We start from the raw sequence: 17,043 nt of genomic DNA on the forward strand, positions 1-17,043 counted from the left end.
TCTGCTACCTAAGGCCATCTGGATTTTGAATTGTAGCAGAGCAGATAATACCTTTGAAAGATTCCTGGAAAAAAATGGGTTGTAAACTGGAGGCCCAAATTGGTACCATTTTTCTTCTCTGTGGTCGCTTTTTTCTGTTAGAAGTGGACGGCTCCATGCCACCCCTCGTCTGCATGCTTATGTGTTCTCGCCTTGTAGCTAGGGAAGGAAAGAAGCTGCGTCCTGCCGGGAGTTGCTGGTGACACGCTGAAGCGGTGTGTGGCGAAGTATTCCAGATGCGCTTCAGATCCCGCCTGTCAGTCTTTGTTATGACTGCTTTTCTCTAACTCGTTTATATCTTCTTTGTGCTGAAGATTTAATCTCATACTCAGAACTCACAGCAGGGGTGGGAGCGTGTTCCACCTGGCAGTGTTGGTGCAAATTGCATTTCTTATATAGAAAAAGGAGAATCTCACAGATAAGCAAAAAAGTCTCTGTTTTTTCAAGCTTTCTGGGGGTCTCCTGGCAGTACTTTACTGCTCCTCAACGTTTAGCTTATTTCCCCTTGTTTTTTAATATCAAGAGAGTCATGGTCTGTATTCTCTTTGAATAGCATTTGTCGCTTTGCCATAAAATACAGCATGCTCAGTTTATGTGCTTTAATATTAACTTCTTTTGGTCACAGGCGTTTAAGTTCTTCCTGAACTCTGGGTGCACAGATCCATTTCTAATCCACTTTCTCAGTATCGCTGTGTATGAAGTCACCACAACACATATGCATGCATAGCTGTGAATTCTGCGCTGCCTGTGGTTTTTTTTTTTTCTCCCCTTGTATGGTTTTCCATGAATACCTCTTGGGAAATATTTCCAGTAGGTTACTTAACTTTATTTTGCTGCTAATTGGAGCATTAGCTGGTAACTTACAAGTCTGGAAATAATTTATATTGAGGGTAGCTGGAAGTTTTGACCCTTCAATACTTAAGATTTACATATTCAGTCTTGTGAAAGTTACCCAGTGCTCTGTGTGGCTCCTTGAACGTGAGCCCGTCTCCTGTTGCACTCTGTCCTGGACGCGCCACTTCACCAGGGTGTCTGGTGGGTTCCCAGAGCAGTCTTGCCCTCTGCGGTCATGTGACTGCAGACGACTCGCACGCCTGTTTCTGCCAGCAGCACATCGACAGCCCCTTCAGTGTTTAGCCACCTCATGGCTTTCCTGGGTTGCTCTTGTTTCCTGAAAAAAAGATGCACCAAATGTGGGCTCTTCAGTATCAGGAGGTAAATGTCTAATATGAACTTCTCATCTCTTTTTAGTTAGATAGATCTCATTTGAAATCTATCTGAAGCTCTGAAGCAGGCTTAGAATTGTAGGTAGAATAGACAGAGGTAAAGTTTTATTAATAACACTTTTTTTTTTGCCATGATCATTTGAGCATTAATAGAAACTAGCATAATTTTTACAACGGTAAATATTTTTATTCTTGAGTCCTGTAGAAATGGATTTTCCATTATATATAATATCTTTTAAAAAAACCCTCTACAAATCTCTTTAATTTTCCAGGAGATCTAGAAGTGAAATTTCTGTAATATAATAAAATCTATAAACCATATGCCTATGGAGTTTAGTCCTTGTTTCAGACTTAAATAGGCCTCAGGAAGTACGGCAGCGTGGAGGTGTCCTTAGGCTGTTGTATCGCATGGTTGGTAAACACTGAAAGTTTCATTATTCCTAACTTCCAGGAACAACTGTAAGCCACAAACAAGGATATCTTCCCCAGAGGTTTGAAGGCACTATTTGAGATGTGGAGTGTTTTATGGGAACATTGTTACTTAGCTCGTTTCTTTCTTAGGGCCTGGACTTGCTGTTTCTATTTTCAAGTTTTCCAATGAACATGTAGTGCTTGGGGGGTGAAATCTGGGGTGGTGGGCCTGGGTTCCTTGTTGAATCAGATGGGCCTAATGAGAGCAGGCATTTTCTTGTGGGCACCAAATAATCACCAAGAGTAGTGCTGCCTTTGTAACATGTGTTTGCTTAAACAACAACAACTCTTTTTATTCTTGATTTCTTTTTCTGTAACACCCAGTGCACGGAGGCTGTCTCATTCCTTAAGACAGCAGACAGCCTTACGCCTTGCCTTAACGTAACCTCCTAGAGCAAGTGGACAGCAAGGAGACCCCAAAGCCCCTATGATTAGGCCCTCTCTTGCCTCTTGTATTTGGTTGTCCTAAAAGCAGCCGAACTGAAAGTAAGTAATAATATGCCGGACCACAATAGCAGGAGGTGGGAGTGTCTGTGGCAGGCTGAAGTATGGTAATTGTCTTTGAGGCTGCCTTAAGTGCTTCTGTAATTATTCTTTTATCGCTCGTTCATTCTGCAAGCATTCATTGAGGGCCTGTTTTGCGTTGAAAGGCAAGCTGAAAGCTTCAGGGACATGCTGGAGCTGAAGGGCCCTGGGAGCACAGCCCATTCCACCGAGGATGCGATCCTGCCCTAAACGGAGCTACAGACTCCTCAGCAGGGAGAGCTGGTGGATTCTGGCCAGTCGGCTGAGGCTCACAGTCCTCCTTCTGTCTGGAAACCAAAAGTGCCCTTCTTCAACTCTGGAAACATTGTACGCTTACGTCCACTGGTTCAGACTGAGATGTTCTTACTATTTAGGGGTTGGAAATCCATTTTACGGTCACTTTACATTAGGATTTGGTTATCTCTGTTTGAGATGGATGTGGGGGTTTGAGGGTGGGGTGGGATTGTCATCCCTCTAAAATAACTATAATGGAAAAAAAATAGGAGCAGTAATGGCAGCTTTAGGGAAAATGGAGGTGAAAAGAGCTGGTGACAAAGCTCATTCATTTTAAATAAACTTTAAAAGTAGATGGACACCTGATGTTACATTTTATTCTGACAAATTATTGGGCAGCTGAAGTTGTTGCTTCCTATGTTGTTGCTTTTGGATACAAAGATAATCAGTGTTTCTGGGTTGGATTCTTAGTATGCATATCATAAGCACAGGTCCAGTGAAACACACATTCTGGAGGCACATTAAAGCTTATGTTATTTGGAGTTAAGAAAGGCAAAATTTGCCAATAAACCAGTGCCTATTGAAGTCGTGGCAGGTAGTGTGCAGGCTCTTTGTCTTTCATTTCATAAAGGGTGCATTATTGTTAAACCTGACTACATTTGGGGGGGGCAATTCTCTTATCCAATTAAACGTTCAGTGTCTCCACTGCCTCTTGATCAACTCTCAAAATGTTTGTTTTTGCAGCTGCATTTTCAGCATGACCAACCATTTTTTCCCCAAGTTATAAAAGCAATTTTGCATGCCCTCTATCTAACCCAGAAAGCATGTTCTTTCTACCTATGCAAGCAACCAATAAAATATATATATATGTATAAATAGATGTCACTAAATGTTCAGCTAAAAAAGGGAAAGGCAATTTATAGATCATGGAGCTCTATTTTTGAATTTGTAATTTTTAAAATGTGGCTTAATCATCAGTATAGGTGAGCATGGATGTGGCTTCTTGGTTTGCTTTGCATATATTTCTCTTCTGATATTTTGATCATTGGTGAGATTGTGTAAAATAAGTATTTTACAAGCAGGAATGGAATTGGATATGCTGAACATACACTGGTGTATATACTGTATTTAGCCTGAAGACTTTCCTAAAGTATTTTGTTCTAAAAATAACCTGCCATTTTCTATAGATTTTAATTTTTTATATCTTCTAGGGTTCTCTTGTGGTCACAAGGAAAGAATGTGGCTTCAAATAGTGCTAACAATTTTAAATGCTTTTGTAGAGACTTAGATCTGTTTTGAAAGCTTTAGAGCTTCCCAGCCCCTGGTCACAATAAGAATAAAGCCCTGGAAACTATGACAGTGTCGCACAGTGGATTGGGGTCTAGAGCCATCTCATATTTATTTAAAACTGTGTTAGCCAGTGTGGGGAAGAAAGGGGGCTCATAGAAGACTCGGGAGGCTCTCTTGAATCACACACATATTCCCTCTCGATTATCCTGAACCTCTTCCGGATGACTTGTCTGAGATTACGATGTACAGCGTTCAGTGGGACCATCTAGGGGACTTTTACCGTCTGGGCTCCCCCCCAAGCTTTGGATTTCCTTAGTTCAGGAACAGCTCCTAGGTGTTCCTAGTTTGTTGTCAAAACGAGAGCCACCGTGATGCCATCCCTTTGCCGAGAACCATGACGATCACTGCCATACAGGAGTGACTGCGCTTGCTCAGTGGAGAGGAGAGAACTGGTATCAGCCTCGGGTTGGGCACACCAAGGCTTCGATTCAAGGCCTGGCTGGAGGCATGGTGCACTCTGGGGGGCTCGGCATCTGCTGGCCCAGTGGGGTTGGTGGTGGTGGTGGTTGGAGCAGGCAGAGTGCTTCGAGGGTCTGCACCCTGCCCAGAGCCCCTCCCCGGGATTCCACAGCGGGGCAGAGACCCACAGGGGAGGAGGGAAGTCACTCAAAGTCAGAACATGTAGGAAAAAAAGAATAGAAAACCACCTTCCTTGCTTTGGAAAACCCGTCCCTGCTTTCATAGAACGACTACCCTTTTGTAGTCATTAAAATAGCCAGCCCCATACTGCTTGATTTCCTGCCCAGCCCATTTGCTACTGTAGTTCTTATCCAGGACAGAGTTTCAGAATTCTCTTTAGTTTGGAAGTGAATGTGAAACATTTTACTTGGAATCTTTTTTTTTTTAACCCTTGTTGCGGTTTCTATTTTCATGTAATTAAAATATTCATCCCCCAAATTGGCAGCATATGTCATGTTACCCGTGGAGGCAGATGAAGTGTAGTTTTAACCTGTGGTGAGCTGAATGCGCCGCAACATCTTCAGAATCATCTGCTCAGGTTGGGTTCCTTTTGTGGAGCATCGTGCTGCCTACAAAAACAAAAGGAAAATACAAGTTACCTGGTGTTTTTGACATTTTAAGGAGTAAAGGATAACAAGGGAAAACCCAAGTTGGGAATCCTTCTTTAGGAAGGCCTCCCAGGGGAGTGATATCTTTTGCAATTGTGAAAACACAATATGAACTATCCTAGGTGCTATTCCAACTGGCGCGGTTTCATCATAACCACACGGGAAGGCAGGTGCAGGATTTCCCAAGTTGCAGCTCTCCTCGCAGACCCTTCATATACGTGTTCGTGTTCGTAGATTTGCTTGCCAACCGTGCCTCTTGCCACGGGTTAAAGTTGAGTTAAAGTCCTATTACAAAATCGTGTCTAGATTGAACTTTTCCAGGTTTACATTGGCATTTCTCTAGTCTTAAAACCCGCATGTCATATCACTACACACACACACACACACACACACACACACACACACACACACACACACACACACACTGCTTCTGTATTCATGTACCATCTGTAGTGAGTTCTGTGTAATTTTCTTTAGTTGTACAGTAAAATGGAGGGCAGGATGTCTTTCCTAGAGGCTGGGGAAAAAAGTGTATTAGACATTTTAAATTATTTTAGACCAAGTGCATGAGCTGTGTCACTGACTTCTGTTATTTATTTGTATGTTTTATTATTCAAGGTGTATGCACTTTTAAGAAGCAGAATTTCTATTTTTATGTTTAAAACATTTTATTTCTGAAACAGCAGTTGATTATATAGTATACAGTTGGAATTAAGAGAAAAGTGGAAAATGTAACTACATATTAATAAATTTATTACGTGATGCCCTCTTCAAGCCATATTCCTCTTTTTTCCCCCTTGCCAACCAGTATCTTGGGTGTTGAGTGGTATTTGTACTGCATTGAGCTACATAAAATGATTCAGAATTGCCGTGTTAAATGTCAGGAAGCAAGTTATAGTAAAAGTTGAGAACAACAACAAAAAATCAAACCCATGCTTTAGAGTTTTGACAATCAGCAAATAATCCCATTTTTTCCCATGACAGATCAGAGGCAACTAACTGTCCTGGGCCGAGGAGCTGTACAAGAAAATGCACATGTTCAACTCAGTTCTGACAGACTGTCAGCATTTTGTACTGTCTTCCTCTCCTGCCAAGCTTTTTGTTGGGAGGAAAGATTAATACAAAAGGGACCACCCTCTTTTCAGCCCTCTCTCCCTGGATAGTCCGTATCTTGGTTTTTAACCATCCTGTTCTGAGGATGTTTTTCCAGCAGTCTGTCTCATCTTGGGGAAGAACATCCTGTAGATGATGTCATGTCACTCGGGACCACTTGGGGGCAGTAGAGTTTGCCGTTATTCCATGTACTTCAAGGGTGGGGCCTGCAGCAGCGTCTTAGCTTCTGTGAGTATGGGGATACTTATTCAGTACAAGTTGGGAAGAGCAGCGTCGGGAGCGGGGCTTTCCCTTCAGGTGAGGCCCCCCAGTCATCACACATCCCTAGAAAGCGGTGCCAGGCAGATCACAGAGCAGACCTGGTTTTCCTGAAGCCCAGCGTTGCCGTGCAGGGTGGGAAGTGGGAGACTGTTCCTTTCCTAACCAGGAGCCAGTGTGAACCGCTTGCCCTACGAGCCCCAGGCACAGCACCCGAAGCCTCTCTGGTCCTAAAAGGTGACGTTTCACGTTAGCTTCTGTTAAACGTGGTACAATGGTTATTCAAGTGGCTCTTACACTTGAAGCTGTTATATGTCATAAAGTGTGTAGATTTAGCAGCAGTTGAGCAAATTTTAAGGATCTTTTTGTTTCCTCAGAATTTGGAGGATTTTTTTTTTTTTTTTGGTACTGGAGGTGGAACCCAGGGGCATTCTACCTCTGAGCTACACCTCCAGTCCTATTTTTTATTTTTATTTTTTGAAACAGGGTCCCACTGAGTTGCAAAGGGCCTCACTAAGTAGCTGAGGCTGTCTGCGAACCAATCCTCTGGTCTCCACCTCCTGAATGCTGGGATTACAAGCGTGCGTGCGCAACCATGCCTGGCTCTTTTTTTTTTTTTTGGTAATACTAGGAATTGAAGCCAGAGACATCCTATATTTGAGCTATACTCCCAGCCCCATTTTATCTTTTTTTTTTTAAATTTTGTAACAGGGTCTCGCTAAGATGTAGAGGGCCTCACTAAGTTGCTGAGGCTGTCTTTGAACCTGTGATCCTCCTGTTTCAAGCTCCCAAGTACTGGGATTACAAGTGTGCGCCACCACGCCTGGCTGGAGGACTATTTTCAAATACCTGCCCAACATCTCTGCATACTTTGTGCCTCTGTAAGCCTTCCTGAAGAAAGCCAAGGCTTGATAAAGCTCCTTGCCCTGGGGCCACATGTTCCTATGGGTTCAAGTGCCCATATGTAACTTGGGGCTACTGACCCAGTGAGTTGGCCAGAGGCATGTCCCAGCCCAGGGCCCCTCTTCTCAGGGCTCCCCAGTTTCCCCAGGTGGGTCCATGTCTTGGCCTTCCTCTGTCTCTGTTCCCTTTCTCAGGCATCTCTATGCGGCCCGGCTTGTAATTTCCCCTCTCCTGGTGGGCTGGTTCCGTGTTGATTTGGTCATCCATGGCCATTTTACTCCTTGCCAGCACTCGCTGCACAGGGAGGACTCTTACCCATAGTGACCAGTTTTTGCATATATAACGCGGTGGCCTTGCATCCCGTTTCTTGGAACCTTCAGGGGTGTGCCATTAATTTGGCTCGCCTTTGGGTTTGTGCAGCTCCATTTTCCCGAGAGTGGGAGGGCGATGTCAGCATGCCCGCAGCATCGAGTCTGCCCTGGGCCTCCTGCCGCTGGTGGGGTCTTGGGCATGTCGCGCCTACTGTCTCCTGGTGTCTTCCCTTTGTTTAGGAAGAACCTATCCAGGCCCACAGCATGCAGACCCGGGTCCTGGAGAGCAGAGTGCCACCGTGCGTCCCCTCTGCGTGTGGACTGAGGCCGGACTGCCCCAGCGCAGGGTTCTGAGTCCACGAGGGGTCGTGTGGGGAAGGCGCCAGCCATCCCTCCCTGCTCTGCACTTGACGTTCCCGGGACGCTGCTCTCCAAGGCGCCTGGGGGTTCACTCCCTCTCCTCCTTCACGTCTTGACTCAAACAGCGCCTCCTCCAGGCCTTCCCTGCCTACCCTCCCCAAACACCCCAGCAGCCGGGCGTGGTGGCGCACGCTTGTGATCCCAGCATTTGGGAGGCTGAGACCAGAGGATCGCGGTTCACGGCCAGCCTCAGATACTTAGGTTCTTTGCAACTCAGTGAGACCCTGTTTCAAAAACAAAGAATAAAAAATAGGGCTAAGGGTGTATCTTGGAGGCAGAATGCCCCTGAGTTCAATCTCCAGTACTGCAAAAAACCAAACCAACAAAAAAACCACAGCCCGCCTCACATTCTGTTTTCTGCAATCACTTGTGTTAGTGAGATTGGCGGTGATGCCCTCATAGATGGACGTAACATTATTATCCTTTTCCCCCTCCTACCTCCTTCCCTTCTACTGGTCTCTCTTGGTTTCTGTTTTCTCTCTAGCTTTTCAAGCCTGTTAGTTTTTGTTTGGAAATTTTTCTGCCTGCTTTCCTTCCTTCAGTTGAATCCAGAGGTGTTCTACCTCCAAGCTACACCACCAACCCTACTTAACTTTTATTTTGAAACAGGGCTTCACCAAATTGCTGAGGCTGTCCTCAAATCTATGATCCTCCTATCTCAGCCTCCCCGGTACTGGGATTGCAAGTGCGCGCCACCACACCCAGCTCCCCTTGGCTTTAGAAGGGTATTTCACCGAGACGAGACACTGGGTTGGAAGTTATTTTCTTTCATTTTCACTCCAGGGGCTTCTGCTCTTGTTTATGTTGTCCAGTAGAGCCTTATTGTGGACCCTTTTAAGCTGCTCCGGGTTTTGTTTCCTGAATGCTTTGAGGATGCTTCCCTTTGTTTCCCCCCAGCTGTACTCAGAGGGGCCTCAATGTGGGGTGTTGCTTTGATCCCCCACTTTGCAAATCAGTCTTGGGAACTCCTCAAACAGTCTTGCCTTAAACATTGCTCCTAGTCTGTTTTTCTCCCTTCTCCCGGGACCCTCGTATCATATACTGTAGATTTTTCACCATGTCTCAAATGACTCACTTTTTTGCACTTTCTGTTCTTTGGGCTTCTCAAACTTAGGTATTTTCTACTGAATGAAATCTCTTTTCAGCCATGTCTAGTCTTCTCAGATAAAGAACATTCTATTAAATTAGAATTTCAGATAAACTGAATTTTTTTGTTTGCAGTACTGGGGATGGAACCCAGGGGCATTCGGCCTCTGAGCTACACCCCCAGCCCTGTTTTTAATTCTTTATTTTGAAACAGGGTCTCACAGAGTTGCAGAGAGCCTCGCTAAGTAGCTGAGGCTGTCTGCGAACTGCGGTCCTCCTATCCCAGACTCCCAAATGCTGGGGTTACAAGTGTGTGCCACCATGCCTGGCTTATAAAGAATGGGAATAAGTGTATCTAAAACTTTGAATGGAGCATACTATACTAAAAACTATTCGCTGTCTATCTGAAATTCCAATTGAACTGGGAAATGTGGCGGGGGTGGCTGTGGTACTAAGGATTGAACCTAGTAGTCACCTACCTCTGAGCTACACTCTCTGGCCCCATTTTATATATTTATTTATTTATTTATTTATTTATTTATTTATTTATTTATTTATTTATTGGTGGTACTGGGGTTCCTGGAAGCCCTTCTACCTCCGGGCTACACTCCCAGACCTATTTTTACATTTTTATTTGGAAACAGGGTCTCTTAGCCAGCGCGCGCGGCTGGCTTCGAACCTGCGCGATCCTCCTGTCTCTGCCTCCCAAGCGCGGGGATTACAAGCGTGCGCCACCACGCCCGGCTATATTTTATTTTAAACAGGGTCTCACTAAGTTGTTGAAGCTAGCCTTGAACCTATGATCCTCCTGTCTCAGCCTCACAAGTACTGAGGTTACAGATGGGCACCACCATGCCTGACTCATCCTCTAATTTTATTTGCTAATCTGCTCACTCTGTGTCCAAACTATTAACCCACCACCTCAGTATATTCTTAATGTCAGCTTTTATGTTTTTAAATTCCAGAATTTCCATCAGATTCTTTATACATTCTAGTTCTCTGGTACAATTCCCATTTGTTTTCTCAAAGTACTGGTTATTCTGAAGACTGCGTCTGATCACACTCGTATCTAGCCATGTGGCCGTTTCTTTCTGTTCTCTGGCTTTCCCTTTGTTCTGCTTCTTGGCACACTTGTTTATTGAACGCGAGGCCGCGTATGGGAAAGTACTGTGTTGGCTCTGGAAGGCACCATCTTCCCCTGCAGAGACCCCCCTTCTCCTGGGGGCAGCTCACACTAAGCACACTCACAGCTGGGTGGTAGTTTTTAGGAGGTTCCACCTGTTTTTAGGTCCCTGGTCATAAGATGGTATATTCATTCTGGGTGGTAGTTTTTAGGAGGTTCCACCTGTTTTTAGGTCCCTGGTCATAAGATGGTATATTCATTCTGTCATCCATTCAGTAAGTACGGGGGGCGCAGCTAGCAGGCCAAGTGCAGGTCTTTTTTTTTTTTTTTTTTTTTTTTTTTGGTGGTACTGGGGTTCCTGGAAGCCCTTCTACCTCCGGGCTACACTCCCAGACCTGCTTTTACATTTTTATTTGGAAACAGGGTCTCCTAAGCCAGCGCGCGTGGCTGGCTTCGAACCTGCGCGATCCTCCTGTCTCTGCCTCCCAAGCGCGGGGATTACAAGCGTGCGCCACCACGCCCGGCGTCCAAGTGCAGGTCTTGTCAGGCGGCTGCTTAGACGGGACAGATAGGAGAGCCTGGGGCAGCCCTGAGACAGACATCAAAAGGCGCCACCCTCCTGGGGGGAAGCGGCAGGGACAGCGCAGGGCCACGAAGGTGCTACTGCCAGCAAAAGGCAGTCGACCATCCTAAATGAAAGCTGCGCGAGGAAAGAGGTCTCCAGAGGGAGGATACGGCACCACACATGGAAAACTGCACACTGTTTTGGGCCCTGGAAGGCGGCCATCCCAGGCGCGCTCTCCCCTTCCTTGTGTGGAGCCATCACGCCTCTCAGTGGACCTGTGTCCCCTATCTGCACGTTTTGCACAAATGTTTTCCATGCAGAGGACGAGGGTGGAGGTGCTGCCAGTAATATTCACATGGAGGAGAAACTTCGCCCGGCAACAGGTTTGGGGGACATCAGAGAACAAGCCAGGAAAAAAAAAAAATCCTTAATGGACTTTATCTTCTATTTCACCTGTCTGGAAAACAAAGTTAGTAATAATTGACTTTATTTAGAACCTGCTTCCTAAAGGAAAGACAGGGTAGAGGTGAATTGGTATAAACAGCGTAGAGGAGCTGGGCGTGGTGGCGCAGGCCTGAGATCCCGGTATTTGAGAAACTGAGACAGGAGGATCACAGGCTGAAGGCCAGCCTCCACAACTTAGACCCTGTTTCGCACTAAAAAAAAAAAAAAATAATAAAAAGACTGGGGGTGTAGTTCAGAGGTGCAGCACCCCTGGATTCAATCTCCAGTACTGCAAACAACAACAACAACAAACTAAAAACCAGTATGAAGGGCTAGGGTGTAAGCTCAGTGGAGAGTGTTCGCCCAGCATGTGGAAGACCCTGGGTTTGATCCCCTCACTGCAATAAAACCAAAAACCAACCAAGCAAATAAAAAGTACAACAAGTAACCCAGTGTGGAGGTCCAGACCAAAGCGTGTGATTCTCCTCTCCCTCCCCACATGCCCACCCCCGGCCTCCCTGTCTCCAGGTTTGACCTCCCCATCCGCCCCAACAACTCAGCCGGGGAGTAGGGGTCCATCCTCGGCACGATCCTCCCTCAGCCTCCTCATCCAAGCTCTCCTGAGCCCCGTCCAATTCCACTTTTGCAGTCACGTCTAAGTCAGCCCCTTCCCTCCTCATACCCTCATCCGAGGCCCCGTGGTCTCTGGACTGGCCTGCGCCCCGGCCTCTCCTGTCTGTCTTCTCCAGTCCTATCTGTCTCAGTTTGTTCATGCTGCCACCACAAAACAGCTTAGGCTGGGTAATTTATAGACAGTAACAATGTTCTGCTCTCTGTTCTGGGGCCTGGGAAGTCCAAGCTCAAGGCTTGAGCAGACCCAGTATCTGGTAAGGGCCTGTGCCTCGTAGGTGGCAAAAGAAAGGATTATCCCTGGAGCCTCTTGCAAAGGGAACGATGCTACTCACCGGGCTCTGCCTGCATGGCCTGCTCGCCCCCAAAGGCCCACCTCTTACTACACTCACATTGGGGGTTTGGCTTTAACCTGCGAATGTGGGGAGGACCCCAACCCTCAGACCACAGCGCCGTCTTCTATCGTTCTCCCTTCACTGAGGACACACAAGCCACGTTCTGGTGCCTTGAACACAGGGCCTTGGCGCTTGCTGTTCTCCCTGCCAGGAATCCTTTCTTCAGATGTCCATATGGCAAGAAATCCTTCCCCATTCCAAACGGAAACTTGAAAAGTACTCCCTGGACCATCATGTCTATGCCGCCTCTTTACGCTGCGGTCATTCTCGATCTCATTATGCTATTTTTAAATTTTTTATTTTGTGCGGTGCTGAGGATGGAACCCAGGGACATTCTCCCTCTGAGCTACATCCCCTGCCCTTTTTTAATTTTTTTATTTTGAAACAGAGTCTCACTAGGTTGCTGAGAGGCTCACTGTACTGCGGAGACTGGCTTTGAACCTGTGATCCTCCTGTCTCAGCATCCCAAGTACTGGGATCAGAGGTGTGTATCACCACATCCAGCTTTATTTTAATAGTATTTCTCAGGCTCTGTAATTCTAATTTATTTGTTCACTGGCTCATCGCCCGCCTTCCTCAGTGAAGTGCAGTTACCTTGAGAGTGGACTCTTTTCGTCTGTCTTCTGTGTCATTCAGAATGCTTTTGGGTATAAGTAATAGAACGGCCAAAGCGAACCACAGTAGGCTCTATGGTTTTAATTATATCCATGCACTCTAAGTGTAAATAACTTACGTCCAAATCACAGGGTATTAAGTGGTAGGTCTTGGATACAGACTGTGGACTTAGACCTATTTTACTTTAAAACTTGTATTTTTTTCCACGAATCACTTCAATACCCTACACTATATTAAATAGGAAAATTTAATAGAACATAAACAACAACATTAAGTAATGCACTTACTGGAAGAGGGCTCCTCCTAGACCGGATATAATTCTTCTCTTTGTAATCCCTGAATAATTTTTATTATAGTGAATTCAGAAAGTGATGCAATTTCTACATCTTAGTAACAGAATTTAGGAACGCCTCAAGTTGATTTTTAAAAATCTTAACAGAAAAGTTGCAAAAACAGTTTAGTGAGTCCCCAAATACCGTCCTGCCTGAGTCCCCTAATCTAGTATCTTGGGTACCCAGAGTACAGCGGTCAAAACCAGAAACCAACATTGGTACAGTCCTCTTAACTAAACTACAGACTATTGGCCGGGCGTGGTGGCACACGCTTGTAAAACCAGCATTCGGGAGGCTGAGACAGGAGGATCGCGGTTCACGGACAGCCTCAGCTACTTAGTGAGGCCTTTGCAACTCAATGAGATTATGTTTCAAAGTGAATAAAAATAGGTCTGGGGGTGTAGCTTGGAAGTAGAATGCCCCTGGGTTCCATCCCCAGTACTGAATAGATAGATAATAAATGAACTACAGACTATCAAGATTTTACCCATTTTCCCACGTAGACCTTTCTTTCCCGTCTCAGACCCCGCTCTCAGCTCCGTTGCACTCAGCTGTCAGTCTCTGCAGTTCCTCCAGCTCCCGGGTCTTTCACGACCTTGCCGCCTTTGAGCAGGGCCAGCCGCTTCAGCAGGACGTCCTTCAATTTGGGTTAGTCCCATGCACGCCCACAAATTGATTGAGGTTTTGCACTTTTGGGGGCAAGAACACCACAAAAGCAATGTGCCCTTCTCCGTGCCCCACGAGGTAAAGGAGGCATCAATAATGTGTCATCACTGGCCACTTGGTTACGGAGGGCTTCACGTGGTGCTACGTGCCTGCCTTCCTGCCTTCTCTTTTTTTCCCATCATTATTATGTATCTTCGTGGGGGTATTTTTTTTTAGGCCACGCAAACATCCTGTGTCTCAAACACCGGGCCCGCTAATTTTAGCATCCATCAGCGGGAACCTTGCCTGCCACGTTTTTCATTATTGCGGCATTCTAATGGGGAGGTATTTTGAAAACCTCACTTGGTTGAGAAGGCCGAGGCAGAGCAGGCCTCGTCAGGGGCCGTGGCCCTTGGTCCTCCCTCTGCCATTCTCAGCACTCCAGCCATTGTTCTTAGACGCGGCCTTTGGGGACTGCCAGGGTTCTGTCAGTGCCGATATCCAGCGAAGGAGGCGGCACCTTTCTCTACCTCAGTCTCCTTCAACCAGAAAGCAAACTATTTCCCAGAACAACCCCTGCTCTCTGGATGTTTTCTCAGCAAGATCTGAGCCACAGGCCTTGGGCCAGTTGCAAGGAAGGTGAAGGAAGAATCTGAGAGCCCAAATGGGGTAGAGTGGGTGGACTCTGTCACAGAAGACGCCTGGGAGAGCGAGTGCTGTGGAGGCAGCCATGAAGCCGCCACCAGCATCATCCCTAGTTCCAGACGCAGAGCCCTGCACCTGCCGGGGACTCAGTAAGTCCTTATTTTCTTTCTTCCTTCCTTCCTTCCTTCCCTCTTTCTTTCTTCCTGTACTGGGGATCAAACCCTGAGACATTCTATCTTTTTTTTTTTTTTTTTTTGGTAGTACTGGGGTTCCTGGAAGCCCTTCTACCTCCGGGATACACTCCCATGGGCTACACTCCCAGACCTATTTTATATTTTTATATTTGGAAACAGGGTCTCTTAAGCCAGCGCGGCTGGCTCCGAACCAGCGCGATCCTCCTGTCTCCGCCTCCCAAGCACAGGGATTACAAGCGTGCGCCACCACGCCCTGCGACATTCTATCTTTGAGCTCCAATCCTAACCCTTTTAAAAATTCTTTTCTGTCATTGTTTTGAAGCTGGGTCGTGCTAGGTTGCTGAGGGGCTCGCTAAGTTGCTGAGGCTGGTCTTGAACCTGTGACCCTTCCATCTCAGCCATCGGATGGCAGGCATGCGCCACCACGTCAGGCTCTCAGTAAGTCTTTATGGAGTGGATGAGGCCTTTGTGAATGAGGTGGTCTAGAGGTCTGTAATCTGCCATCACTTGGAAGTACATGCGCTTTGACCAGGGGATGAAGGAGACAGGAGTGACTTGGAGAGTGGGTAAAGGGAACAGTGACAACCCAGGTGGCTGGGTGCAGATCCCCAGGGGGACAGTTCCAGACTTGACACCCCCATGGGCTTCATGGTATCTCCGTCTCTGGCAGGACATTACACCTCTGGACCTGCAGTTCCCTCTCCCAGAGCCCTGGAGAGACCTTGGGAGGCATTTTGTAAGGCAGCCGAGGAGCCCGCCTGCTGGGTGCTGTTCCCACCACCTCTGCTCTGGAGGTTCTCGGGAGGGAGAGGGGGCCGAAGGGGGGGCTCTGCCCCCCACACTCACGAGTCCGGCTCTGGGGACCCCCAACACAGCCTGGTAGCTTGTTTGGTAAATAATGACATTGTTATAAATATTTAATAAGTCAAGGGACTGCAGTGCATGAAAAATTGATGAGGTGCCTGTGTGGGAAACGCAGGCTCGTCCCTACGTACGCGCGGGAGGAGGTAGTTAGGGTCTGACGTCCGCTCGGGCTGACACCTGTATTTGTGGTCAGGCTGATGAATGGCCAAAGAAATAGTCTCCATGTTCAGGAAGCATCCATCCATCACGCCGAGTGTAGGCCGAGGGAGGAATGCGCAGCCATCAATATTCCCCATGTTTATTAAGCACCGATGCCGCCCCGCCTTGGTCCTGGGAGCAGCGCCTCTGGAAAGGGCACCGTAGTTCCTTGATGAATGGCTTTAATAAGAAGCAGCTTGGAAGTACCTTCAAGTAAGAAACTAATAACAATAATTGGATGTTTCTTAATCATTTATTTATTTTATAATGGATGCCCTGCCTGCTTCCGGAAAAAGAATGGAAGTAGCTTGCAATTAAAACACATCTACCCGGGATGGTTCAAATGAAGATAAACAGGAGATCAGAAACCGTACGGAGGGAGGGGATTTTTCTTAATCAACTCTCCCGCTACCAGCTGAGAAGACCATATCCCCTCTCCTCCGCGGTCACCTCTGGCTCTGTGGAGTCAGGGGAGCAGCTGTAGAACAGCGGCCCGCGGCGCTGTGGGACTGGAGGGCGGGGCGGGAGCATGATGTGACCCGTGGCCCCGGTGTGTCTCCGCGTGGGGCTCCCGGCCACATTTACATTTAATTTGTCATCACTCCAGACCAATCTGTATGTCTGCGGCAGGACGGCATGAAAAATTAATGCCCCTGTGTCAGACAGAGCTTGTTGGTGTGACGGTGCAGAGAGGGATTAACAAAAGGGTGACATGCATGGCGCTTTCTACTTAACAACCCCTCCGGTGTTCCCCGGGTGCCTGCTTCCGAGCCTGTGCACCCGGGCTGACGGGCGTCCGCAGCCAGCCTCTCCCTATGGGCACAGGGCAAAGAGCCTGTCTAGTCTCGTGCAGTGTCTGTCTGTGCACCTGGATCTTGCCTTCTCCCCAGAAGTCCCTGTGGTCAGAGCCGGGTGGGATGTGTTTACTGAGCCATTCTGGGCGCAGAGGAGGGGAAGGAAGGCAGCCCCCCAGGGGACCCACAGAACGCAGGCAAGGGCAGAGACATCCTTGAAGCTCTAGTGGAGAATGACCAGGGAAACAGATAGATGGGAGAGTGCGGGGGGAATGGAACATCTATCTGGTGCTTTAGCCCCTTCTTGGGAGGTGGAGCGGAAGGTTCCTGGCACATTTAGATGCTGTTATTATTTGGATATAAAATGCCACCCAGAAAAGCTCATGTGTTGGTGCAGCTGGTTCGGAGGCGGGGGCTGCTGGAGGAGGTGGGTCGCGGGGCCGCGGTCTTTGCCCGTCTCTGCCTCTCCATCTCTGTCTCTCAGCTTCCTGGCCAGCACGACATGCAAGCATGTGTTTTTTTTTCCACCACACCCCATTTTTTTTTTTTTTTTTTGTGGTGGTACTGGGGTTCCTGGAAACCCTTCTATCTTCGGG

The sequence above is a fragment of the Muscardinus avellanarius genome (assembly GCF_963383645.1).
Source record: "Muscardinus avellanarius genome assembly, chromosome: 10".
In the NCBI taxonomy this organism is placed as follows: domain Eukaryota; kingdom Metazoa; phylum Chordata; class Mammalia; order Rodentia; family Gliridae; genus Muscardinus; species Muscardinus avellanarius.